This window comes from Protopterus annectens, chromosome 8.part0 (assembly GCF_019279795.1).
Source record: "Protopterus annectens isolate FY-2018-M chromosome 8.part0, PAN1.0, whole genome shotgun sequence".
Lineage (NCBI taxonomy): Eukaryota > Metazoa > Chordata > Ceratodontiformes > Protopteridae > Protopterus > Protopterus annectens.
This window is the reverse complement of record NC_056741.1, coordinates 1,760,947,511-1,760,974,750: the sequence shown is the minus strand read 5'-3', so window position 1 is coordinate 1,760,974,750 and position 27,240 is coordinate 1,760,947,511. Positions and strand designations below refer to the sequence as shown.

General features: G+C 36.1%; 1 protein-coding gene across 1 annotated transcript in view; it reads left to right on the top strand.

Annotated features, from left to right (window-relative positions):
* The window catches only part of LOC122809623 (vitamin D 25-hydroxylase-like), a 357,935-nt gene that overhangs the window by 319,321 nt on the left and 11,374 nt on the right, over positions 1-27,240 (top strand). The gene's annotated exons all lie outside the window — the stretch shown is intronic.

Here is a 27,240-nt window from a genome sequence, read left to right as displayed (position 1 = left end):
GCCAATGTTGTCTTCATTTCTGTTCATGCCAGCATTTTGATACTGACTGGCATCAAAACATTTTCAGTAAATAGGTGAATAGTGCCCTTGCATTGAGCTTTGACACTATTAATACATCACATTTTAGTTCAGTACTCACAGCAGATACAAGCATTTGTACATGGGGGTATAAGAAAAGGGTGATACAGTGGTCTGTGGTTAGTGTTGCTGCCTTACAGTACTTATTTATAGGTTTCATTTCCAGGGTGCGTTAGGTGTGGAGTCTGCATATTCACTTTTTACTGGGGCCTTGAGTTTCTTTATGTATCCCAAAGATGATATGCCCCATAGATGAATCTGTGTGTGTGTGTGTTGAGGGGGTGGACTGCAATACATTGCTGTCCTACCAGGAGCCAGGAGTAATTGTCTGTCTCGCTTTCATTGCCTGCTTTAGTGGAGTCTGGCTACCCTGTGATACTGAGTAGGATAAATCAGATATCAAAAAATGAATAGTGAATTATTGAGTGTAAAAATATGATATTTTAAAAAATGTGATTCATGGCATTTAGATAAAGCAGGGAAAAAGTAACATGCATCTTACTCATTACATTAGATTTGTTGCATGTCAAATGGATAAGATATGCCTGTTTAGTCTTCCTTTTTAATGTATTCAACATTTTATTTATCTGTTTTATTAATTTGCGTTTGTTAACCAGAGTAGAGCACTCATCAGCATGGACCTTTTTTGGACTCAACCCAGTAGTAAGTACTGTTTGGTTAACTGAATTGCTCAGAGTCAATGAGAAAGCAAATGGAGTCTATCTTCCTTCCAGCCTGTTGCCCCCCCCCCTTCTCTACCTGTCCTATGCCACCATGAATGTGTTTTTAAATTTCCTTTATACCACAAACTATGACAGTGCATTCCATGAATCTATAGACCTCAGACTAAATAAGCCCTTTCATAGATCCAAAGAGGAGTTGGTCCTAAAGATCTGCTTCTTGTACTCCTGCCTCTTCCTTCTCTCACTCGCTCTCTCTCTGTTAGGATACTCATTTCATATCTGCTTGATATGATCTTGTGCAGCCATATAATGTCACCCCTGCCTTTTCTGGTCTCTAGTGAGAGGAGCTCTAGTACCTCTAATCTCTCTCATGTTCTATGCATTTTTTGTTGTGTTTTCTTCTGGACTCTTTACAGTAGCCTGATGTATTCCCACTTCTTCCCTATACGTTTCCCAGAACTACATGTAGTTGCCAAGGCTCCTACTAGAACCCCTTTGTTTTCTGGAATCTGCCAACCTGCAGGTATGCTCCAACTTTCTGTAGGTTAATACCACTGTAATGTCACTGTACTTCTGCTGTTCATCTCCAGGTGTGATTAACACCCCAGATCATTTTCTTTCCCAGCTAATACATTAGACCAGGATTACTATGAACCAAGTCAAAGCTTTGCATTTGATTACAGTGAGCCTCAGCTGCTCACCTTTTGTTCAACTCAATCAACCTTTCCATGTCCTTTTTAGATTCTTCTCCCCATCTTGTAGTGCCATATCAGACTCTGTGTCTGTTACAGTGATGATGATGGTTTGATCTTTTCCCTCATGTAAGCAGAAAACTAATATGTTGAAGAGTACTAAGCAAAGGACCAACCCTTGTGGTGCCTCACTAGTCACATCCCTCGATTCTTGCAACACCCTTTCACTATAACCCTCTATGTCCTACCATTGAACCATGCACCAACTAAATTCCTTTAATGCTGATCCTTACGTCAACCCCTTTAGTTTCCCCCATGGATACCTGTCTGGGACCTATTCAAATACCTTCCCAAAGTAAAGGTAGACCACATCTGTTATGTTCTCCTGAAAAGTAGGCAAAAAACTGGAGCATATGTATCTGAAACCTTCTTTTGGCCATGAACACACTTATTTTCCTGGAAACTAATATGCTGTAGGACAACAACCATCGTCTCTTTAAGGAAATTTCATGCAAGTGCTGTAAGCTAACAGGCTTGCAGCTCTTTGAATATTTTATGCTGCTCCTGCTTCCATTAAATGCTCTTGTTACATTATGCTGTGATACTAGCATTCATAAAAGACAGAGATTGACCCCACATAGAGGGAAAACAAATGAGTATTCTGCTGTACTATAGTTATTGTGTATCCAGTTGAAATAAGAGGGTTGCATATCCCCAAAGCATGAATTATGCCATAATTTTAAGGAGTATACCACTTTGTTGTGGCTCAGTATGAAAGCGGGCACTTTCCAGTGAGGAAGGCCTCCCTATTCGGAGTTGTGGAATCATTTCACACTGTTTTGTGTGTGCGTGTGTGTGTGTGTGTGTGTGTGTGTGTGTGTGTGTGTGTGTGTGTGTGTGTGTGTGTTTCTGTGTTGGGGCATTTACACTCCCACATAAAGCATCCTCACCATCCATCTACCCATGCTGGTGCACTAGTCTGACTTGTGGCATTACATTTCATTGTATTACCAGACTGTACTTTACTGCATGAGGCATATGGCACAATGAGAACTTCATTGATATCCCCCCTCCCAAACCCTCAGTAGTTTATTCTGGGAGACTTTAACATCAAAGCTGCCAAAGGCATCTTGTTCTACTCAGGAAGTTTCCACTGTCACCCATTCTTTGGCCCTGCACTTGACTTGGTCTTCAGCTAGGTGAGGTGGGAATGTGTCTGATCTAGTAACCTAGCCCATTCATTCCATCATTCACATCATACATGACCAAGTTCATCCTAAGACACTAAAGATAAATTAGGTTTCAAGTAGGAATCTTCACTGAATTAGTTGTGAATGTTTTGTTCTTGTCCTGAAAGAACAGCTTAAGTTCTTTTCCAGCATGGATCCTGATGGTTTTCTCAATGTTTGTAATGAAGCACTTACATTGGCTCCCACTGAGGTGGCCCCATGCTATGTACATCCAGTTCACCTTGTCCCATGGAAATTCTGGTTTAATCATGAGCTCAGGGATCACAGGCAAGTAGGATAGAGCTTAAAACATATGTGGCACCATTCTGATCTGATTGAGAATATGCCTGTACTGTATTCACATTCTACTGAGTATCAGGCTGAGATTACTCACAAACAAATGTTATTTTCTTTCTAGTGGGATGTCTGCTGCTGCAAATCATCTAGCTTCATTAGTCCTTATTGTAGGGTCACATTGCAGCCCAAACTGCCTCACTACATGAATGGCTTTATCATCAGATGAAAGAGAATTGATGGTCTGGTTTTAGCTGTAAAAGCTTGCCCTTATCTGATGACTATTGCTGCATACTGTCAACTTAGGCACTGAAATATGTCATCATGAGTTGAATTCGCACCTTCAGTATTGCAAATTTGCAGCTTCTTACTATGATGACCTTACCTCCATGACATCTGGCATGCATCCTATAAATTGTGCTTTGAATTATTGGCCCACTAATCTTTTTTAGCATCCTACAGGGACATAGCTCCATTCATTTTCCAGACTGTTGTCACCTCACTTTAGGACTTTTTTCCATTACAGTTAAAAGGAAGCTTTTCCTACTCCATTCTTCAGGAAGGCTGGTTGTATCCTGACAATAAAAGTATTATCCTATCTGAAAGCTTCCTTTCTTTGATAAGGTAGCTGATAAGAGTAGAGTGTAATTATATTATACTAATGGTTATAATATAATAACACAAGATACACTAGGCAAAATAGGTGGTGGCATTGGTATTATGTTCAAAAACTCCCTAAAACTAGAATAACTACACTGTTTTGCCACCAGAAATGCCTAATGCTGAATTGCTCATTGCATGCTACAAATTAATCTCACGAAGGCATGATTATTATAGCTGTTTACTTGCCCACAGGAAACAATCTTCCTAACAGTGAACTTCTCATCTCTTCAATGAAGAAACTATAATTTTAGGTGACTTCAATCTAGATTGGCTGTTCTACTCCTCAAGCTATCCCACCAACTTTATCAATATCTATAATTTTACCCAAATTATTAACTATCCCACTCACACAGATAAACACTCAAAAAAGAGTCATTACTTGACTGGATATTAACCAACAAACCAAATCTGGGCTACAAAGCAGGCTGCCTTCCTAGCAACCTTAGTGACCATATCACTACATTTCTATTTAGAAAAAGAATTCAAACCCAGTCCTATAGTCCATTCAAATATACCCACTGTAAGAAAAACTTCTCCCTTGATACGTTCAATCAAATACTACAACATTGTGATTGGTCACCACTAAAAACCATAAATCTGGACCTTGCAGTACAATTCTTTAACAAATTTCTTGACATCCTAGATATTCTAGATCCCACCAGAAAAAATTGCACTAAATCCATACAGTTACCATGGCTTTCTAATGACAGCAAACTACCTATCAAAGAAAGGGATATTGCCAGAGCACTATACCTATCCACCAAAAGCAAAGATAATTTTACTGCCTATGAGCAATTAAGAAATGAGACCAAAAAAAGGATAAATAATGACAAGAAAAACTACTTCCAACACAGTCCGCAAAAGTTCCAATGCAACCCACAAAAGTTCTGACTTTAAACTACCTCTTTAACCCTAGTAAAACATCTACCCCCACCCCTTCCACTTCTAACACCACTTTATTAACACCATCACCTCCCTCCAAAATAACCACCAAAATCTACCTCCCTCTGCTCCACCCCACAACAACCTTAAACCTTTTCTCCTTTAAACCTGTACAAACCTCTTACATAAAGAAACACCTGCCCAAATGAAAACCCCACTGGCTAGCTGCTGACCAGTTTCCCAATGAATTTCTAAAAATAGCTCCCCCATCCATTGCCTATCCTATCTCTGTCCTTATCAATCATTCTATCTCTGAACAGCATGTACCTCACCTCTGGAAAATCTCTCATATAATTCCCCTCCACAAGGGTGCCCCCCCTTTAAAGATATCTCTAACTACCACCCCACTGCCATCCTCCCACCCATAACTAAAATCCTAGAAAAGTGTATTCACCAACAACTCCTAAAATCACCTTACCACAAACAACTTTCTATCCCACACCCAGCATGGATTCAGACCTAAACATAGTGCTAACAGCCTTAATATGCTTCACTGACACTATTCCTCACCTCAGGAATAAAGGTCTACTAGTCTCAACAATCTTCCTAGATATGTCAAAAGTCTTCAACACCATTTCCAATAAACTCCTACTTAATAAACTTGCCACTTTCAATCTCTGTACATCATCACTGGCATGGTTTAGCAGCTACCTATCAGCCCAAAAACAGGCTACCAAATGTGGGAGCAATCTCTCCCCTATACTACCAGTATCCACTGGTGTACCCCAAGGGTCCATTCTTGGTCTCCTCCTCTTTATCATATTTAGCAACAGTCTAAATTCAGCAACCCAACTAACTACAATTACACAATATGCAGACAACACATCTCATCTGTGGACACCCTCCAATGAAGAACTTCAAGAAATAACTCAAAAGTCACTTCAAGGAATTGAAACCTACCTCTCCAAATACAAACTCCTTCTTATCCCAAACAAGACTAAGCTAAAGATATTCAGTAACAAAACTTCCAAAGCCTACCTCCCCCACTACTCAATCAGCTAATGGAATCAAAACTGAACCTACAAATCATAGCAAACTCCTAGGTGCAACAGTAGAAGGCAGGCTGAAATTTAATATACACATGTCCCCGACAACCAGGAGAGTCCATTCCAAACTCGGATCTCTCTACAGGGCCAGACCATTCCTAACACACCAAGTCAGACTAGCCACAGTTAGATCCCAACTTCTATTTATCCTTCTCTACTGCTCAAATATTTTCACAAAGCAAGACAGACAAAATCTTAGATTCCTGCTATAATAAAATAAGGTTTGCCAGCATCCATTCCCAAAAATCTCATTATTGTTACATTCTTTGGCAACTAAACTGACTTGAACATTAAACCAACTTAGCTTTACCTACAAAATCTTTTATAACCCTAGCTTCTGCCCTGCGCTTTCCTCCCTGCTCCAACCACATGTCAATACCAGATGCTTTAGGTCTTCTGACAAACGACACCTAAAAGTTACCCAGTCTCACAACTACCACGGTGACTTCCTCTATTTCAAATAGAATAGCTAGGGCCTGGAATGCTCTCCCTCTTCACATACAAAATATTCCCAGCTTTTCTTCCTTTAAAACAAAAATAAAATAATACCTCAAAAGCACCTGGCTCTGTCCCTGTAGTTCTCCTAGATAACTCCTCTCTCCAATTAGTCACAACCCCTATATATAGAACATTAATACTCCTCCATATAAGCTGAAACTCTAGCTGCAAGCTCTGACAAGATTTTTTTTCATGTTTACTAAAAACGCCCAAAGATTTTTTTTTTCAGACAAGAAGCAATCAAGTATCTATTGACATTATCACATCATATATTCATTATACAATTTTGCATCTGATAATCATTTTTTTCTAACTTTTCTCCTTTGTCCTTGTCTCGGATAGTGTTTCAGTTATTCAAAATACCTGTACATGATATGCTATGTTGTGCTATCAATATAATGTCTGTTTGATCCTTAGATATCATATGACTACAAATGTTCAATCTCTAGACCTACTTGGCTGTATTTTATCTTATTGTTATGTTATGAATTGTTTTGTTATGTATTATTTCTGTTTCATTTCTTTGTGGAGCATTTCTCCTTGGGTCTCCACTGAAAACTGGCTCCTGGACCAATCAGACACTATCCGGTTAACAAATGTAATACATGAATAAAAATGAATTGGAATCTTACTTTAGAGAATGTGACTATTCTTATCCAGATCTGGAACCAGACAAAGCAGTGAGACAGCTCTTCATGGGGTATCATCATTATTCCATCTTTTTCCTGATCAGTCTCTTACTGCATTTTGATATGATGGGGTATGCTGCTTTTGTTTTTTTATCATCTTTATTAAATCATCACATGTTAAAAAAATAAGACAAATACATTAATAAAAAAGAAAACAAACTATAGTAACATTTCTATTGTTATTTTCATGTAGTATACACGTTTTCTTGTTAACAATACTTATTCACTCAAAAATTACACAGTCTGTTCAATTCCTGTCTTCCTTTAAAACCCACTTATCCTCTTGAACCTTATTCTGCATGTATTATTCCCACAAATTCCAGTTATATCTATGTAATTCACTCATTCCCTTTCCTAAAGATCCCAGCTCCAGTTCTTTTGACTCTTTTACAATAATAAAAAGACAAAATAATATTATCTATAAAAAAGCTGTCTTTTTGAGTACCATACCAGTTACATCTTCAAATGTATGATTCCCTTATTTACTTTGCAAATGGTTTTACATATAAAGCAAATAACAAAGAGGAAAATGGCAACCCTGCCTGCTGCTTCTTTCCAAACTCAGCTTGTCATCTTACATCTTTCTCTCTGACTAATCATTTATCCTCCTTATTAACCCTGTTATTCTATCAGGGAATATCAATTATACTGTTGCCCTAATCAAACTTCCAGTTGACTCTATAGAATGTTTTCTCTGCATCAACACATGCCAACAATACTGACATTTTCTTACACACTGCTTTCCACTGTGGAGGGAAGTCAAACTTTTGCCTCCCAGCCACAAACCCACATTGATACATTTCCAACAATTTTAGCAACACCTTTGCTATTCTCTTATCTAGCATGGACATAGACACTTTATAATCATGGTTTATAATTGGAAATGTGGTCATGATGAAGTTAGGGTTTCCACCTTTTCAAATGCCCAAAGAGGGATATTGTTGGTATAAACGTCAGATTTTGCAGGCTGAAACACATCTATGACCAGTACAAAGGACAGAATTTCACTTTTTTGCCTAAATAAAAGCTTATTCTTGTAGCATTATAATTGCATATTCTGTTTTTTATAATATTTAGGTGTTTCAGATACAGAATAACTGTTTTATGGAACTATTACATAAAATATAGGAAATATTTTTTCCCTAAAATCTCACTACATTTGTCATTTTTACAATTTTTTTGCAGGACACAACTGCCCAAAGAGGGACTGTCCTTCGCAAAGTGGGACAGGTGGTAACCCTATATGAAGTTGGGTGTGAAGTGTCCTTACCTTCTTTGGGGAATAAAGGCCTACAGCTTTTTTCAAGATTCAAGCACTTTTCCCTCTTCTAAAGTAATTTTAACAGAACATTCCAGGTCTATTTTCCATTTCTTCCCTTGTAGCATACAACTTCCACAGTAATACATCCTGTTCCTGTACACTTGCCTGATTAATATAAATCACAATTTTATATCTTTTCTACTGTTTATTTCTTATCTCGGTGATTGTTGATTTTTATCTTCCTCTAACTTTAACCACATTTCCTTGGTTAATTTTGTCAAAGTGCCCAAAAGTAACCAATAAACCAAATAAAGGCACTGGAAGGAGACACACGATCCAAAAACAACTAGTTTATTAAATTCCACAAAACACATGACACACTAAAAAATAAACACTAACTTAATCACTGTGTTTTCGTCCAGTAATATCAACAGATGAGCATACCAACAAGTCAATAATCTTATATATAAGGAGTCCCTACCCAATTAACCAATCGTGTTTTGTGAGTAATACAGAAATGCAGTAAAACAGCTGTAACAAAATCATTGTAAAACTTAACTTTTAAAATTCACTAAAAACACACAACTTAGAAAGAGTATAAATACATGAACACGGTTAACATCATTTAAAAATCATTTTAAATAATCTAAACTTAAAAGTAATGTTAAAAGATGCAGATTAAGAAACTTTGCTTTACATAGTGCTCTATTGTGAAAAAGTGTTGCACAACACCCTCTACTGACAAACATAAAAATTACAATTTAGCTGATCTGAGTTTTAATACAGGCACCAAAGATACAGTGTCATTCAACTCAGGATACCTGTTAGCTTCCAACACTAACTGCCAGTATAACTCCCTATATTCCAAACGAGTTTCCCAGGGGCCACATCTTGGATCCAAAGGCAGTACTTCTATGACAAAAAAACAAAAATCAGCTCCATCACAAGTCTGAGTGTGTTTAAACAAAGTATTATTAATATTCTTTTTGTTTATGTTATACCTGTGCTCATACATTCACAACTTAAATGTCCTTTCTGTCTTACCTATATAGTAAGCCTCCCATTTATCACATAGCACTAATTAAATAATACCACTGGTGTTCAGTTAGCAAAACCTATAGTTTTAATGTACCTTTCTCTGCATTTTAAATATACCATGTCCCCTACTTTTACATAAGGGCAGTGAGCACAACTACGATATTTGTATGTACCTCACTTGCTAGAATTCAGAATCTTAGAACTTGATGTTCCATTTTCCAAAATGTAGTTAATATTACGACCCTTTCTTTAGATACATTTAAAAGGTTTCTCAAATATAAAATTCAAGTCTGATATACTAGGAAACTTCTTCCATTCACTCTCACTAATACTTCTAACAAGCCTTGCTTCATCATCATAAGTAATAATAAGAGCGCTATCATAAGTGTTATCCACTGTATCATTATTCTGACTCTTCTGAACAATATTGTGTCTGTCTCTATTCAGTATAGGGGAAAACCTGGTCTTCTTACTTCTAAAACTTCTAAAAGTGCCTCCAATAAAAGAACATCAGGGTATCCCCTAGCTTTAAATAAATCCATTAGATAGTTACACTTATTATTGGAGGTCATTCTACTTAAACAAACTGACCTTTGATGATGCTTTTCTTCTGGTGGAATGGATGTGCGCTAGTGTAATACAAGTACGGATTAGAAAAAGTCTCCTTTCTATGTATACCAGATTTAAATTCACCATCTTTCTTAGTTATTCTAACTACCAAATATTTCATTTAATCATAACTTATTTCATGAGTAAACCTTAAAAAACTAGTAGTGCTAGATAAATAGTTTAAAAACTCTAAATGTTTTGTTTTCAGAATCCACCCAAAAGAGACAAATGTCATCCAAAAATCATACGTAAAGATTCCTACAATGCCTAAACTCAGAATTAAAGACAAAAAAAACTCACCTTCAAAGAAAATAAAATTGTTTTTCAACACCAAATGCATTAATATTAGGCATGTACAAAAATCATTGAAAGATATTTTATTACTATCACTTAAAACCTCTTCAAAGCATGCTAAGCAAACATCATGCTGTATTGAAGTGAATAAATCAATAACATCAACTGTAATAAACACTAAATTATTAGAATATAAGCCAGTATTAACCTTCCTTATTAAATCCCATGAATCTTTAAGAACATTACCTTCCTTCATGGATAAATTCTTTAACTTGGAATTAACATATTCAGCCAGTGGGGCAGTGACAGAGCCTTTGGCAGATACTATCAGCCTAAGGGGGGATCATTGACATACTTATGAACCTTTGGAATGCTGAACATAGATGGAACCCTGGGCTTATCCACATGTAAAAAATTGTGTCTCTGTCTAATACCTTCCAAAAGTAAATCATTTAAACAAATTCTCTTGTAGGCAATGTTCACCTCGTTCACCAATACCCTAGTGTATTTGTTTGCATCTCCCAAGACTTCCATCATCTTCCCCTCATATGTGATCTTGTCCATTAAAACTACCCTCTCACCTTTGTCTGGCTATATAATTCTCAGGTTTCTGTCATTCCTACATTCATCCAAAATATTTTTCTCTTCTCTGGTTTAATTTGGTGTTACTTTATTCTTTTTTTTTTTTAGAATTCTTTTTCTACCATACATTCAAAATTCTTTGATTGAGGGTGCAAGGTGGATTGAAAGTGCTTTTCCTAGTTAATACATTATTAAAATTTGTCGGTCTTTCCTGACCGTTGAAAAACAATTCCAAATTCTTTTTCCTAATTAAAAGTTTAAAATCAACTAATAATTTAAATACAACTGTCTTGGTCCTAGGTATAAATGTAAACCCTTTCAGAAATAAGTTAAAATGACCTTTCTGAACTTCAATATTACTATAATTAAAAATGTTGAAACCATTATAACTAATATTGGGGCCAACCTTTAAAAGTTCCCCATCGTATTCTACCTCTGATATGCTCTGTGTTGCCCCTTCCACACATAGTGCCTGTAATTGAATGGTCCCTTGTTTTGCAATCTTTCCAACCTCCAAAGGCTCAGAAAATCCAAAGGGTCTCTTTAATCTAAAGAGTCTTTAACCATGTTCATCATAAACAACTTCAACCCCTCCTTCTCTATTGGTATTATCCTGATAATTATAAGTACTAAACTTTTTAGGTTTAGGGTAATGTACATTCTCTTGGTATTCCTTTACATTCTTATTAATCTTTCTCATTTTCTTGTTGTAAACATCATTACATTTTCAAATCTATTTTTTTAAAAGGTCAGAATATTTCTCTTTTTCACTTTCTATAGTATACATTAAAGCATTAACAATATTATTGTTGGTACGCTCAATTAATTCAAAAATATTATTCATTTCACATTCATTATCCTTATTATTGCTCTCATTGCTGCACTGTAGTGGCAGAACAGGTAGCTTACTTCCTTCTAAGTTGGGAACTGCATTTTGTGGGCTCAGTGTCTGTTATTCTAAAAGTGTATTCATTCTGGTTTAAGCACTTGGGCTTGAGGCCAGTTATTTTACATTAAGAGGGTTCGTGTTCTGCACTCTTGTGGGAGGAGAGGCTGGACTCTGTCCTTCTGAGCTGGGAATTTCTGGTTAAAGCTTATAGTGCCTGCATATTTGAACTGCTTCTTACTGAAATTGGTACACCTTGTTTGCTGTAGCATAGACTAGATCCAAGCCTGCTGAATCTAGCTTTGTTTAAATAACTTGAGCACTAATCCAGGCATTCTTTAAAGTATTCAGTTGTATTTAGTACTGCTGGTAGTAACTTGATTAAAGTGTAGCTATAATTTCTAAGTCTTTTGGATTAAGCACTTGGGCTTCAGACCAGTTGTTTTACATTAGGAAGGTTTGTGGCCTGCACTGTGGTGGCAGGACAGGTAGCTTACATCCTTCTAAGTTGGGAACTGCTGATTGAGAGCTCAGTGTCTGTTATTCTAAAAGTGTATTAGTTCTGGTTTAAGCACTTGGGCTTCAGGCCAGTTATTTTACGTTAAGAAGGATTGAGGTCTGCACTCTTGTGGGAGGAGAGGCTGGACTCTGCCCTTCTGAGCAGGGAATTTCTGGTTAGAGGTTTATAGTGCCTGCATATTCTAACTGTTTCTTACTGAAATTGGTACACCTTGTTTGCTGTAGCATAGACTAGATCCAGGCCTGCTGAACCTAGCTTTATTTGTATGCTTGTTGTTTGTTAATTTCCCTGAAACACTAATTCCACCTAAAACGCGGCCTTTTAGCACTTCTGTGGATCCCTAGTGATATCTGCATTGCTTACTGTACTTATTTCCTTGTTTCACTTGTAAGAAAGTTACTGTTTGTCATTTTTGCATTTAAGTTACCTGTAACACATTGCATTTAAGTTACCTGGCACTTGCTCACTAAAGCAATTATATAAGTCAGCTCTAAAAAATTAAAAGCACTACACCCTCACAAACTCCTCTTGAGTACCTTGTTCCCCATTGGCCCTTTTTTCAATTATAAAGGAATTCCCAATACTATTCTAGCATGTCCAAAGGTCAGTTGTCAATCTCCTCTCCGGTCCAGCTGGTGAATCTGGGTATCTTGAGGCAATGTTACAACTGCCTCATGTACACAGACAACCCTCTCCTCCTCCCAACAAATTCCAACACATGTGAGAGATGCAACCATATAGCTAAACTGGAGGCTAAGCTCTCTCAACTCAGTACTGGCGTAACCAGTCAGGAGGAGAAGGAAACCACACTCACTACAATTCCAGTCTCACATAGACCTACCATGACAACAAATCAAACACATAAACACACAAAAACATACTCGGAGGCTCTAAATAAAAATCTGCCTAAGCAGCAGAGACCTCCAAAGCAGACATCCAAGCAACCGCTACCCCAAAACAAAACACGTGCAACACATAGCTCACAAAGCCAGTGTGCCAAACAGTCACAGCCCTTAAGGCTAAACAACACACCTGATACACTTGTAATAGGTGACTCTGTTGTCAGGCACACTGACGTCCCGCTCACCAGGCTGAACAAGGAGAAGGTCACGGTGAGCTGCCTGTTGGGCGCTAAGATCCACCACATAACACAAGCACTCAGGTCACTCCAAGGAAAGTACAAATATGACTCAGTCATTGTCCATGCTGGTGTGAATGACCTGAGACGTACCTCCCTGGACTACATGAAGAGAGACATAGAGGAGCTCTCTGAGCATGTAGCCCAGGCCGGTATGACCCTGACCTTGAGTAGCATCTTACCCTCACCAAGAATGATGCCACAATATGAAGACAAGATGATCACTTTCAACAATTTGCTTAAGTGTTGGTGTCATTCAAAGGGGATCCAATGCCTGTCAGCCTGGGATGACATGCTCGACAAGCCACGATGCTTCGCTAGGGACGGCTTGCACCTGTCACCCCTGGGCTTTCGGATATTGGCAAAGGCTCTTGCTACCCCCATAGTGCCTTTTTTAGGCAAGGCTCAAAAGACAAACCCACCTCCATAGGTATCACAAGGGATAAGAAACTAAGAGTAATGCTACTCAATGCCAGAAGTCTAAACCTCAAGATGCACGCACTCGAAACTCTCCTTAGCATGGAGAACATCGATATCTGTGCAGTAACAGAAACCTGGTTCAAGGCTCCCAAGAGCACCCCAGCACTACCAGGTTATACCTCATACCATGCTTTTCAGCCCCAAAACTTGGACCGAACCACAAAAGGAGGGGAGTATCAATATTCGTCAAAGATACCCACACCTCCAGGTTGGTGGCACAGCACGAAGCATCAGAGACTATCCATGTGCAACTAACTGTGGGTAAAACTGCCTTCCAGTTTATAGCCTGCTACAGACCACCCTCCCAAACACAGGAACCCCACTTGGCCTTCCTGAGAATACTGGAAAATATGAAGGTCTCTCCAAACACCATTATATTGGGCGACTTCAACTACCCAAACATAGACTGGGAGCATTACTCTAGCTCCAACACCCTAGCCCAAAGGTTCCTAGAATTTATAAACTCAAATGCTATGGAACAACTTCTTACCACTCCCACAAGAGGGGAAAACATACTGGACCTGATCATCACCAACATGGGGACACTATGCTCCAGACCAGAAGTGTATCCCTCACTGGTAAGATCAGACCATAAACTAATCTCACTGGATATTCACATCCCGACCCCACCCCCTGCCCAGAAAACCACAGTGAAAAACTTCTCTAAAGCAAATTTCACATGCCTCAAAACCGAGGCGAAATCCTTCAAAGCCCCCGGGCCTGTGGAAAATACGGCCCAGACTGCAGAATCCTTTATAAACGCATTCTATGAACACCTTCAGGAATGCATGGATCATGCAATCCCAAATAAATCCAAGACCCAATCCTCCAAAGGCAGACGTCTTGTCTGGTGGACCCCAGCCATAAACAAACTATACAATAGAAGGAGGAAGCTACTACATGATAGAGCAAAATCCCAAAAAGGGAAGGCATCTCTGATCAGTATTAGCAAAAAACTACGGGCACTCGTAAAATTGTCTAAGGCCAGCTTCGAGAGAAAAGTTGCACAGGACACTAAGGATAATCACAAGGCTTTCTTTAGTTATGTTAGGAACCTGGGTGGGAATTCCCAGATATGCTCAGAATTAGTCCAAAATGACAAAAAATACACCGAGCCCACAGACATTGCCAACATCCTAGCTGACAGGTTCAGTGCAAACTTCTCCCCCCTCTCCCCACCAAAAGGGCAAATATCTATCCCAACAGAGTGCTGCCCCCCTGACATCTCAGATGCTCAGGTAAGAGCCACCCTCTCCAAAGCAAAAAACACAGCATCAATGGGACCAGATGGTGTCCCGGGCTGCATCCTACATCAACTCCAAGAAGAGCTAAACCCAAACATAAAACTACTGTTCAATCTTAGCCTTACTACAGGATATGTACCCAAAGAGTGGCGTACAGCAACAGTGGTCCCTCTCCACAAAGGTGGTGCCTCAACGGATCCTGGAAACTATCGCCCCATAAGCCTGACTAGCTTGGTCTGCAAAGCTATGGAAAGGATCATCATGGACCTCATAAATAAAGATATTGGGGACCTACAGACACTGGATCCTACCCAGTTTGGCTTTGTTAAGGGCAGATCCTGCCTCTTAAACCTGGTCAATTTCTTTGAAACAGTCATCAAGGCCATTGACGAGGGGAAGGTGGTCCACACAGCCTACATGGACCTCGCAAAAGCCTTCGATACAGTACCCCACTCGGGCATTATAGATAAGCTCACCAGCTTAAATATAAACCCCTATGTCACTAGATGGTTTGCAAACTGGCTCAAGGACAGAACCCACATGGTTAGAATTGCTGGAGCAATGTCAGACTCCAAACCAGTTACAAGTGGCGTCCCACAAGGATCAGTCCTGGGACCTCTCTTGTTCGGTATATATTTCTCGGAGGTACAGGCCAACATGGAAGGACTGTGGCTGACCAAGTTCACAGATGACTGCAAACTGGGCACCATAATCAACTCTCCAGCCGACACAAGCATCCTCCAAAAGGGCCTCATAGAAACAGACAACTGGTGCCAGAGCCATGGCCTCAAGCTAAATGCCAAAAAGTGTATAGTCATCCCCTTTGGCAAAAACAAAGTGCCCACAAATTACCACATAGGTGGTAATCCATTAAGTACAGAAGAAGTCATTAGGGACCTGGGGACCCAAGTTGATAGCAATCTCTCATTTGACAACTACGTGGCCAAAGTGGTTAGAAAAATATTTTATATAGCCCACCTAATCATGAAGGGATTCACATCTAGATCAGGGGAGGTCATCGTGCCTCTTTACTCATCCCTCATCAGGCCCATAATTGAGTACAATGCCCCTTTTGGGGTGTACCTTACCAGACACCTGCAGCAACTGGAAAGACCCCAAAAGTACCTCACCAAGAGGATCAAAGGGCTCAAACAGATGCCATATGCTGCCCGGTTAAAGAAACTCCAGCTCTACTCAGTGGCATACCGCCTGCTCAGAGGCGATCTGTGCCTGACGTATAAAGCCATGTCCAACCCGGAATTAATGGACATGCTGCACCTCAGAAAATCCAAATCCCATCGAGCTATGCACTCGAGAGATTTGAACCTCAGCACTGAAATAAATAGGACATGCTGGAGGGACAGATTCATAACCCAGAGGCTCCCTTCACTCTGGAATAAATTCCCAGTCCAGGTTAGGCAGAGTCCCACATTGACTCTCTTCAAGAGGAATCTTGATGAATGGATGGGAGATCGTAGGTTTACCCCGGCTATCACTTCTGTGTCACTGTTAGATAGAGGCACAGTATACTAACCTCAAAAAAAGGCATAGCAAAATTAATTTAAAATGGGTGGCAAAAGCCAAACACACTCTGGCTAGGCTTATAAATGCCCTAGGGCAGATAGCCTAGTATGAACCTATGAACCTATGAATCTATTATATCAAAGCCACACCCATCAAAGGCAACAATAAGCTCTTTGTGAAATTCAGACCCATCATTTATATTATTGGGGTATTTGCATACCCTTAAACCTTTAGGTACTACATTCAATTGCAAACATTGTTTCAAATAATAATTGTCCATCTCATACATTTTGTATTTAAACAACCACATGTCTAATTTGCTTAAATTGTTTGCACATGTATCATTTTTGTTTTCAATATTATACCCCCCCCCCCACAAAGGGAAATTTCCGATTCAAAATGTTTCTAAAATGTCTTTTAGTACCTTGCCCATCTAAAACATTAGTTCTGTTGTTGCTGTTTGGTGTGGTAATACGATTTCCCCCTTCTCGTGCTCGTCCTGTGTCCTAAAAATGTTAGGCAGTCCCTCCAATTTGCTACTGTGGTGACCATTAGCTCCATTACCTTCCAAACCATTGTTAATTACACCATTCTGATCTTCATGGCTGAGTCTGTTGTTCCCATTCAGGTTTACTTCCTGGTTGCTGGGCATAGTGCGGTTTGATGTCAAAGTAATCACTGATTGGAAGACTGGGGTGAGTAGTCCCACCAACTGTGTCAGCTGGTCAATAAGCTTCTGAATCTCACCCATCTCCCTTCCTTTTCTTCGATCCTTGGGATTAGAATCCTGCTGCCCTTCAATCCTTGGGATTAGAATCCTGCTGCCCCTTCCATAACCACAACACAACTGGAACCAAGGAAAAGTTGAGGAATTTTAAACGTATGGTAAAAAAAAAAAACTTAGGCAGGTTCTACAGAAAAACAAAGTAAGACCTAATTTAACCAGAGAAGAGAAAAATACTTTAGATGAATATAGGAATGACAGAAACCTGAGAATTATGAAGCCAGACAAAGGTGGGGGGTGTAGTTTTAATGGACAAGATCACATATGAGGGGAAGATGATGGAAATCCTTGGAGATGCAAACAAATACACTAGGGTATCGATGAATTAGGTTAATATTACCTATTAGAGAATTTACGTTTGCTTAAATGATTTACTTTTGGAAGGACTTATAGACAGATACACTTAATTTTCTTTACATGTGGATAAACCCAGGCTTCCATCTATATTCAGCATTCCAAAGGTTCAGAAGGACGTCAATGACCCCCCCCCCCTTAGGCCGATAGTATCAGCTGAAGGCACCGTCACTGCCCCACTGGCTATGTATGTTGATTCCAAGTTAAAAAATTTATCCATGAAGGGAGATAACGTTCTTAAAGATTCATGGGATTTATTAAGGAAGGTCAATACTGGCTTATATGCTGATAATTTAATATTTATTATGGTTGATGTTATTGATTTATTCAATTCAATACTGCATGGTGTTAGCTTAGAGTGATTTGAAGCGATTTTAAGTGATAGTAATGAAATATCTTTCCATGATTTTCATACATGCCTAATATTAATGGATTTAGTGTTGAAAAACGATTTTATTTTCTTTGAAGTTGAGTTTTTTAGATAGCTTAGATGCGTGGCAATGGGAGCACATTGTGCCCCCACATACACTAATATTATACAGTCATATTGGGAGAAGAACTTTGTCTTTAATTCTGAGTTTAGGCATTGTTGGAACCTTTACGCATGATTTTTGGATGACATTTGTCTCTTTTGGGTGGATTCTGAAAACACTTTTAGAATTTTTAAACTATTTATCTAATACTACTACTTTTTTTTTTTTTTTTTTTTTTTTAAGGTTTACTCATGAAATAAGTTATAGGGCGGCCACGGTGGTGCAGTGGTTAGCATTGCCGCCTCACAGCAAGAGGTTCTCCGGTTCGATCCTCGGCTGGGGTGCCTTCTGTGCGGAGTCTGCATGTCCTCCCTGTGGTTGCGTGGGTTTCCTCCGGGTGCTCCGGTTTCCTCCCACATCCCAAAGACATGCTGCAGGTGGATTGGACACTCTAAATTGGCCTTAGGTGTGCGTGTGAGTGTGCCTTCTGTGGAAGGTTGGGCGCCGGGCTGGCAACTCGACACCGTAAAACTCCACTGCCATTCAATGTGCAGACAAGGCGATCCGCTGTGGTGACCCCTAACCGGGAAAAGCCGAAAGAAGAAGAAGAAGAAGACTCATGAAATAAGTTATGATGAAATGAAATCTCTGGATGTTAGAATAACTAAGAAAGATGGTGAATTTAAATCTGGTATACACAGAAAGGAGACTTTTTCTAATTCGTACTTATATTACACTAGTGCACATTTGTTCTACCAGAAAAAAAGCATCGTCAGAGGTCAATTTGTTTAAGTAAAATGAATTCCAATGGTGATGATTTTCACAATGAGTGTAACTATCTAATGGATTTATTTAAAGCTAGGGGATACCCTGATGTTCTTTTATTGGAGGCACTTTTAGAAGTTTTAGAAGTAAGAAGACCAGGTTTGCCCCTATATTGGATAGAGACAGCCACAATATTGTTCAGAAGAGTCAGAATAATGATACAGTGGATAACACTTATGATAGTGCTCTTATTACTTATGATGATGAAGCAAGACTTGTTAGAAGTATTAGTGAGAGTGAATGGAAGAAGTGTGCTAGTATATTGGATTTGAATTTTGTATTTGAGAAACCTTTTAAATGTATCTACAGAAAGGGTCCTAATATTATCAACATTTTGGAAAATGAAACATCAAGTTCCAAGATTTTGAATTCTAGCAAGAGAGGTACATACAAATGTTGTGGTTGCGCTCACTGCCCTTATGTAAAACTAGGGGACATGGTAGATTTAAAATGCAGATATAAGTACATTAAAACTATAGGTTTTGCTAACTGTAACACCAGTGGTATTGACTTAGCGCTATGTGATAAATGTGAGGCTTATTATACAGTTAATATGAAAAAGAAATTTATGCTGAGAGTGTATGAGCACAGGTATGACAAAGAAAAAGAATATTAATATTGTTTTGTTTAAACACACTCAGACTTGTGATGGAGCTGATTTTTGTTTTTTTTTTTTTTGTAATAGAAGTATTCCCTTTGGATCCAAGAGGTGCCCCCTGGGGAACTTGTTTGGAATACAGGGAGCTATACTGGCAGTTAGTGTTGGAAGCTAACAGGTATCATGGGTTGAATGACACTGTATCCTTGATGTCTGTATTAAAACTCAGATCAGCTAAATTGTAATTTTTACTTTTGTCAGTAGATGGTGCTGTACAACGCTTTTTACATTAGTGCGCTATATAAAGCAAAGTTTCTTTATCTGCATCTTTTAACATTACTTTTAAGCTTCGATTATTTAAAATGATTTAATTTTTTTTTTTTAAATAGAGTCTATATTCTATGCTGGAAGGTGTAAAACTTTGAATCTCATATGATCAACACTATATGACCGAAGTTTTAAAACTTCGAACAAATAATAAAAAACAAAACAAAAAAACTTACCTGAACGCTCCGGGCAGGGAGGTAGGCACCCCTGCACCCTCACTCCCCCCACTACTTAAATATACCAACTCCGAGATTGTACTACATTGAAGTAAAGGGAAATATTCCCTACGGTGAACTCCATTGAAACTTGTGAGCATTCAAAAGTTTGCTCATATGGTGTCGACCATATGAGGCTCGAACTTTTGAATGTTCTCGATTTCTAATGGAACCCTTTTAAATTATGTTAACCATGTTCATGTATTTAGACTCTTTTTAGTTGTGTGTTTTAGTGTATTTTAAAAGTTAAGTTGTTACAATGATTTTGTTACAGCTGTTTTACTGTGTTTTTGTGTTACTCAGAAAACATGATTGTTGGGGGGTGTGGCCAAGGATGAACACAGGATAGCAGCAGATTTCTTCAGCTCCACCAACATAACTACATTGACAGGAAATTATTACTTCAAAATTCAACTAATGTAATAATTTTCTTTCTAAAAACGTTTGGAATATCAGTATCTTGAATAATATCTAAAAAAGAAAGAAAATTTAAATAATTTTCCTGTCAGAAATCTTCTTGGAAATTTCTCTTTCATCACTTCTGTTCAGAATGAGTTCCAGTAATGCTAACAGTCAGTATTCCACCATCAAGAAAGAGCTTCAGTCTTTACTATCAACTATTCAGCAACTAACAACTAAAATGGACAGACTGGATGTTAAAATTGATAACTTTATAGAGAAAACCACAAAACAAATGGATTTGCTACACCAAGATTTACAACATCAGAAAGCTCAGATTACAGGTATAGAAGAGACACTTAATGATATGGACAACAGAATTAAGGAAGAAGAAATTAACATTGAATTATTATTGAAACAGAACACACACCTTCAATCCAAACTAGATGACTTGGAAAACAGATCCAGACGCAATAATATAAGGATTTTTGGACTGCCAGAAAATATATAAGGTAACAACATTACATCCTTTTTAAATACTTGGCTTCCCAAAACTTTAGATCTGTCAGAAGCATTTTCTTTTGGTATTGAAAGAGCCCATAGGTCTTTATCTAATTCTAATATAAATAAAAAGTATCCTAGATCAGTTATTGTAAGATTTTTATCATCTTATGACAAGGAGATGGTATTAAAATCTGCATGGGCTAAAGCACCTATAAAAATTAATGAAGCAACTGTGCGTTTTGACAATGACTATTCTTCCTTGGTAATATCAAAAAGAAAGGTCTTTTTGCCATTAATAAGAGAGCTTAAGAAAGCACAGTTCAAAACTCATCTTTTATTTCCTTCCAAACTAAAAATCTTTTTACCGGATGGCCCTAGAATTTTTGAAGACTTGGACTCTGCTTTGCTGTATATTAAAAAAAATAAAATATTAGGTAAAATAGAAGATATGGAATGGGCAAGTCCTTCGCTAAAGAGAATGGCAACAGGAACTTCTTGGAAGACATCAGAGAAACAAAAAAGACTAAAAAACAAATGACATGTTTTATATTTCTTTGAACTCTTTAATTACAGTTACTACATTTACAAGAAAGCCACAAATATCTTAAGGATTTATTCAAAGTTATTTTTTTTGTGCAAAGAACTGAATTTTGTTTTATAAATAATCAAACTTCCTGAGGAACAAATAACCTGATATGAATCAACTTGTTTCTCTTTGTGATAAAGAGACCTAAGGTTAGTAATTTGATACATTTCCTTTCTCTTCTTGTTTTAAATAATGGGATTCTCTTTAAACTAAACATTTAGTGAAGGGTGGGGGAGGGCAGGGAGAGGGGTAGGATGAAAAATAGGAAATAAGGGGAAAAATAATTTATTATTTCTTTAAAATTATTTATGCTGTTTAAATACTGATACTATATATTATACCATGAATAAATTGCTTAAATACATGATTTCAAATAATTTGTCATGATATAACTGCAGTTAACTAGAACTAAAGTAGTTGAAAGTAATATGTCTCAGGTTCTACTTTATTAAAACAAACATCAAGTAAAATATCTTTGTAGATACTCTTTGTAGGTTCCTTTTTTCTCTCTCTCTCTCTCTCTCTTCTTTATAAAGTAATATGCTTCTGATAATACTGATATGTGTATGTAATAAGCTCTGAATGAGAAAATGAAATGGGGCATATAAAAATAAGTTGTGTTTATGTTAAATAATTGAAGGCTTGGTTTCAGTCATAGAGACTGCAATGACTTGTGAAGTGCTTCGAGAAAGTTTTGCACTGCTTAGATCCATTTGTATTACAAAATGAATGTCAGTCACTTACTTTTATTAAAATTCCCGCCAGAATGTTATGGGAGACAATCTGGGATGTGGGTATCCTCGTGAATAGTGTCCACGAGTCGTTTTAAAAGCTTCAACATTCAGAAAACACGCAGAGAAGCTGAAAGCAGCCATTTTGAACTTTGACCCCTGATTTCATACTGACTCATCGCAAATTCAAGAAGTAAACTGTTTCAGGAAGTAGAATTGCTGTAAATGCGGTATTGTGATGAAAAACGAACTTTATGACATCTAAATGTGAGTTTTTCTTTATAATAATTTACTTATTTAAGATGTAACTTATAAAATATAAAAGTTATAATGATTTTAAATGACTTAATATGCCATAGTAAACAAATGAGATATTTTAGAAGGCATAGAAGGTAAAACTCATGCACACTTGTTTTTGAAAGCTTATATGACTGCTGCACTTTAATGTATATAGATGCTTATTATTTAAAGATATGTAATGTTATAAATCATTTGCCTTGACTAACAGACAAGTATGTGCATCATTATGATTATATTTCAGAAAAAAATGTCATGTGACACATTTTAAAGCTGCAGTTCAGATATATAAAATACAGATGGCTTTCATCACAATGATTTATGTATAACTAGGGATCAATATTGCTGTGTAGTATGTTCTTTTAACTTATACATGGGAATAATCATTTTATTTAAATGGCAACAATAAATATGAGAAGGAAGCTTCTGGTGCAAGTAGCTACTAACTGTATTGCTATGGCAGAAAGTGGGAATACCCTAATATAAGTAATGTCTGAGTCATAATAGCCTGAGATAACAAATGTTATTGAATTCAAATGAGCATAAACATACAATAAGAACTTATTCTTACAAACTTTTATTAAACTACCATATGGATATTCCTTTTCTCTCTCTCTCTCTCTCTCTCTTCTTTGCTCCCATTTCCAAGATTGTTAGAATGCTATTTTGATTATGAGTCTATTATATAGAATAGATGTACATAGCAATATTAGTTGTTTTTAAATGTTTTATATGTTTATATGAAGCTGTTATATAAATTGTTTAGCCTTGTTATAGTAGATAATCAAATTAAATGAGGTTAACTTTAGTTAATAATAGTTAGTATTGAATTAATTTGGTGGCAGCTGGAGTACTGCTGCTTAAGATAGGGGGATAACTTGAGTGGTATTTGCTACTCGAAGTTGGAGTTTTTAACTCCAGGCTGGGTGCATTGTTTAATCCAAACATTATTTTCACCTGATTATTGTTGTGTGTATATAGTTTTGACATCCACATCACATTTTATAAACTCATTGTCACTACAAATAAAAGTGAAAATTACACAAAATTCCATAAGATTTTCATTAAATACAGCTATAATTAATAGAACACCTAAAGGGGGAGACATAATAATACTTATTTTAGTAAATGTTATTCTGATTATATGTTTTATATGTTTATAAAAGTTAAATGGTAACTCTAAAAGGAATTTCTTTAAACATTAATGGATTGAATAACCCATGTAAAAGGGCAAGTTTAATGAGATATATTAATTTGCATAGAGCCAATTTAATATTCCTTCAAGAAACACATCTCCTAAAAAAGGATATAGATAAATTAGCCACTAATAAATATACAGTCTTGGTTAGCTCAGAACACACACAGAAAAAAAGAGGAGTGGCTATCTTATGGAACAAAAATATGCCCATACCTAAAACTATTAAGTCTTATAAAGATGATAAAGGAATGTTCTGTATGGTTACAATACAGATTAATGGGAAAATATATACATTAATTAATGTATATTGGATACCAGGAATTGGCATTAATACAGTGAAACACCATCTCAATAAGATTATATCATTTTCTATAGGAGATATTATTTTAGCAGGTGATTTTAATTGTATCCTGCATGAAAAAGATACTACTACTATAGGAAAAAGGAAAATTACATCTAATGCAAAACATTTAAAGGATTTTATTAATTTATATCATTTGAATGATATTAATAATCAGATAGATTCTAAATCATTACCATACACTTTTTTTTTCTAATAGATATAAAACTTATTCAAGAATAGATATAGTCTTTATTTCTAACCAACTGGTAACAGACTTAATTAATTCCAAGATCATTTCATGTCCTATATCAGATCATAATTCAATTGTCTTTGAATTTATGGTAAATAGTACTTATAATTTGAAATCAAAAGAATACCAGCATACTTAACTCAACTAAAGGACTATAAATATTATATACTTACTGAGGTGCAACATTTCTTAGACTTAAACACTACACCTGACGTCTCCATTATTCACATTTGGGATGCTCTAAAATCATATTTATATGGACAAAGTATCAGATGGTATAATAATAAAAGGAAATCTTGAGACAAGGAATTAATAGACATTCAAAACAAATTAGACTCATATAAACATAATAATAAAGAAAATATTATGGACAAAAAAGTCATCGAGGAAATAAATAAATTAAATGAGAAATACAAAGAAATTTTAAGTCATAAAGTCAAAATAACATTAGAGAAATATAAGTTTTTGTCTTACTCAATAAGTCCCAAATACTTGCATAGACTTAAAAATAAAACAAAAAGGCTGAATAAACAAAATCACATCAAAGAAATTTTCTCTCCAGGGAAAAAGAAGAATGTCTCTAGTTTACCATAAATATTAGATGAATTTAGAAATCATTTTCATAAAATTAACCACAATAACATTAATATGGATTCTAAAGATAAAATAAAGAAATTTATAACTACAAACATGAACAAAAAACTTAATAAACAACAGACTAAATTAATAGATAAAAATATTTCATATACAGAGGTTATCACACAAATTAATAAACTTAAATCAAACAAAGCACCAGGTAATGATGGTATTATTCCAGAGATTTATAAAATTCTTCCTAAGAGTACTTACTCATTAATACATAAGGTTTTCATTTCAGCTCAAAATGAGTTATCAACTCCCCCATCCTGGCAATACACATTTATTTCACCAATTTTAAAACCCAATAAAGACCCAACCAGATGCACTTCTTATAGACCTATTTCATTACTTAATGTTGACTATAAAATGTTCATGAATATTTTTGCTGACAGATTAAAGACAATCATTCCAGGTATAATAGATATAGATCAGACAGGCTTTATTATAAATATTAATACTTTTGATAATATAAGGAGAACTTTAATGCTAATTGATTATGCAAACAGGAAAAAGAAAGACTTAATGTTTATTAGTCTTGATATAAGTTCAGCATTTGACTCAGTAAGTTGGGACTACTTGTTTATCTTATTGAAGTGTACAAATTTCTCTGATGCATTTGTGAATTTAATTGAACATCTATATAAAGGAGCATTGGCTTACATTAAGATAGGAACATATGTCACACAAAAAATACCCATATTAAAAGGTACAAAACAAGGGTGTCCACTTTCACCATTATTATTTACTTTAATAATGGAGCCTTTGGCTGATTTGATTAGAAACAGCACTGATATAGAAGGATTTGATATAGATGAAAATACAATATCTAAAATCCAACTTTTTGCAGATGATGTTCTAATTACGTCAGCAGGAACAAATTCTTCTATGCAGTCATTATTTGATAAAATGACAGATTTCAAAAATATCTCTGGTTTGATATTTAATGAAGAAAAAACTAAAATATTACCAATATATGCACGAAAAAATGTCCTCACTAATGATTTTCACAAATATATACCCAACTCAGGTCAGATAACTTACTTAGGCATAATATTAACTAAAGATATTACATCCATTACACATAATAATTATAGTAACTGTCTTCATAATATACAAAATCTTTTCAATAGCTGGAACAATATGTTTTTACCATGGAAGAGAGACTCACAATTATTAAAATGATAATATTCCCAAAGATATTATACTTAATACAATCAATAATACTCCCACCTACAAAAATAATTATTAAGAAATTGAATTCACAAATGTTAAATTTCTTATGGGCACCTAATAGACCTAGGATTGCATTAAAGAAACATACTAATATTTGGTCTCAAGGGGGCATTTCATTTCCAGACTTTAATTTATATGCTATCTCTTCTATTATAAAAGTTATTACTTTGCTAATAGATCAGTCATATGTTGCAAAATGGAAGGAATATTGGGAAATAATTAGCATTCACTTCATGAAAATATCATTAATACACAAAAATACTATTGTAAATAATCCCATGTTATGGTTACTAAAAGAATTTTGTACCTCATCTATTACACCAAAAAATATAGCTAGTTACCCATTAAATATTATTATTAGATATCGTAATTTTATATTTATGCATCCTAAATATAAGGAATGGAATTTTATCTTATTCCCTATAATGTATACACAAGGTATTCTTTTATCATCCACCTCTGAAAGAATTCTTCTAGTCACAGAGAATGATTTAAAGTATTGGTATCAGCTGCTGTCTGACAATAAAGTAAAAAATTTAGACTTCTTAAAGCAAGAATTTGATTTCAGAGAAACATGTTGGTTAGAGATTCAGACTTTTAGACATCTTATTAATAAACTTGATTTAATGTCTTTAACAGTTAAATAATCTGTCCCAATTCTGATTGACTACTTGATATTAAATTTACAACATAGGGTTTCTGATAAAGGTAAGCTCTCACACATACATAAAATTATTAGAGAAGAAACACATTATAGTTCAGGTACTTATTGGAATTATTTCATTTCCATTAATGGTGAATCACCAAAACAACAAGATAAACAATATATATTGGAATCTGCTTATAAAACTACTTCTTCCATTAATTGGAGACTTTTTACTTGGAAATTTTTACATAGATCTTTCTATACACCCTTAATGATGAATACAATAAACAATAAAGACAACATATGTAAGAGATGTAATGTAGAAATAAATGCTGATTGGGCACATATGTTTTATGACTGTATAAAATTGAAGGAATATTGGATGTTAATCAATGATTTTTTGCAGGCTCTTTTCACAGATAATTTCATAGTCTCTAAATCACTTATA